Raw genomic sequence first — 2,558 nt, 5'->3', positions numbered from 1 at the left:
TGATTTTAAAAAGGTATAGGATTTTACCTTCCGAAAAGCTAAAAAAACTAACAATAAATTTTCCACCTCATGCTGGAGCAACTGAGTAAATGACTACAACAAGGCAAGACGCGTGGTACAAAATTGACAAGTGTATAGGAAAATATTAATTTACAAACCAAAACATTATAAATGGTAATAATTAATGAATTTGACAATGTTTGGCACTGCTACTTGTTGGACTCTTTGATCCCAAAATTCCAAAACCGTGAGGATCATGTCAGGCCATCGAAACCCTCCAAAAACAAAAAAAAAGTTTTCAAAGCCCACTCAGATTTCTCAATAATAAGCAAACACATAGCAAGATTTTGCGTGCTCTGCATTGTGAAGCTGCCACATGCACCTTTTTGCATGCTCATCCCTAATGCTATGCAGCCACGCATCTCTTTGCCCATACCTTTGCCTAATCCTCTCCTTTTTCTCTTTCTCTTTAATCCACCAACAATATATGTAAGCCCCCATCCCAAGCCCTTTTGTTCCCTTATCCATCAGCAGCTGAAGACATCCCTTTCTTTTCCTTTTAATTTTAACAAACTAGCTATTAGGCCATTAGCCATCCCCCCTAAAGGAAAGATGAGCACTGCTTGTGCCGAGCAACACAAGTTCCAGCCCTCTCACCAACTCGCCAAGAAACTACCCTTCAAAGACGACATCGAAATTCCTACGAGGAAACTCCTCCTTTCTTCCAATCACATCTCAGAAAACACCACCATGCAACTTCCCTACGAAACTAGCCTTCAGAAATACCTGCCTTCCAACAGGAGCAGCAATGAAGATGAAGACAATGACTCCGATCCCTATGCTACTGACCATTTCCGCATGTATGAATTCAAGGTGAGAAGGTGCACCAGGAGCAGGAGCCATGATTGGACTGACTGTCCCTTTGCTCATCCTGGCGAGAAGGCCCGCCGCCGTGACCCTTGTCGCTACCATTACTCCTCCACCGTCTGTTCTGACTTCCGCCATGGCGGTGGGTGCCCTCGCGGGGATGATTGTGACTTCGCACATGGGGTATTCGAGTGCTGGCTACACCCTACCCGCTACAGAACTGAAGCTTGCAAGGATGGCAAAAATTGCAAGCGCAAGGTTTGCTTTTTCGCTCACTCTTCTCGTGAGCTACGTATCTTGCCTGCGGCAACTCTAAAGTACAAAAATTCAAGCCCTTGCATCTCTTCCCCAATGAACAGGAATAATCATTGCTGCTTGTTTTGTCACTCTGTTACCTCCTCTCCTACGAGTACTCTGTTGGGTTTGTCTCATTTGTCAAGGTCACCATCTTTATCACCGCCTTTGTCTCCTGCGAAGCAGCGGACATCTTTAAGTGGGTTTTTACCAATTTCTAGGTACAGTGATCGTTTGAGGAAGTTTGGAACCGAAATGATGAGTTACAAGGATGTGCTTAACAAGCTGATGAGCTCTTTGGAGAACATGAATTTCTGTGAAGTCTCTTCGCCGATGGCTGGTGGGAACGACCTGTCTACAAACATTCCCTGGTTTGATGTTTCCTTCAATGGGGAAGACCAGACACAGTTTGTTCTATCTCCTTCCGGGGCAAGCCCTTCTGGATCTGGGGAATATTTTGGTGCAACGTCAAAAGGATTTGGTGGTGATGAGAAGCTCAATGAAAACACCGTGGCTTCTGGTCCTGATCCTGATCTTGGGTGGGTCAATGAGCTATTGATGTAGAGATCAGGAGGAGATGATGACGAAAATGAAAGGAGAATTGCATTTGTAAATACTGTCATGCAACAGCCGTAAATACATACATACATATATATATATATATATATATATATATCTGATCTCTAAAGTATATTTATATGTATGTGTGTGATTCCTTTAATATTGCTAATCTGATTATTGTTTCAAGCTCTTGTTTGTTTTTAAAATTAAGATTGTTTAAGTTTGTTTGAGTTTTTTTTTTTTTTTTTTTGGTATGTTTTTTTTGAAGATCTGATCTGATCTTCTTTTATTTACTCTCGAATTTCGAATTATTGACGTGAAAATTTTATTTCTACCAAGCACAGTAGTAGTTTATAATCTTGCATGTAGCCTACGTGGTTAACCTAATGTAGCAATAACGAGATTTTGGGTCGAGAATCATGCTCAAAACTTGAAGAAGATATTTGCGATCTGATCACGGCTTAGGTGGCAAACTAAATCTGATTGGATTACGTGGCAAACATGCAAGAGGTGAGGCGGCGACTAGATTTGGAGAGGTGAGGCATTATTATCGATCGGGCTGAGGGGATTCGTTTTATTTGCCAGATATTTTTTGGCTGCTTATTCTGGACGTGACGGTGTGAAAACTAAAACTTTGTTTCTTAGCTGCCACCAGCAGGCTATATTTAACAAGAATATATACGTAAACACACGCCTTCCATCTTAAAATGAACTTCTATTGCAATATGAGGTTTAAATAGGGGAAGAACTTACACAAAGTTTTAAGGTGAAATTTTTTGTAAAATTTTTTAAGTTATTTTTATTAAAAATGAATTAATGAAAATGTTAATATTTTC

General features: G+C 40.5%; 1 pseudogene; it reads left to right on the top strand.

Moving 5' to 3' along the window:
* The first annotated feature begins 540 nt into the window (after nucleotides 1-540).
* On the top strand, nucleotides 541-2,218 carry LOC111282117 (zinc finger CCCH domain-containing protein 2 pseudogene; annotated as a pseudogene).
* Nucleotides 2,219-2,558: the final 340 nt, after the last annotated feature.

Source organism: Durio zibethinus, chromosome 5, assembly GCF_047325235.1.
Source record: "Durio zibethinus cultivar Kanyao isolate XHJ-2024 chromosome 5, ASM4732523v1, whole genome shotgun sequence".
NCBI lineage: Eukaryota > Viridiplantae > Streptophyta > Magnoliopsida > Malvales > Malvaceae > Durio > Durio zibethinus.
This window is presented reverse-complemented; position numbering and strand designations above follow the sequence as displayed.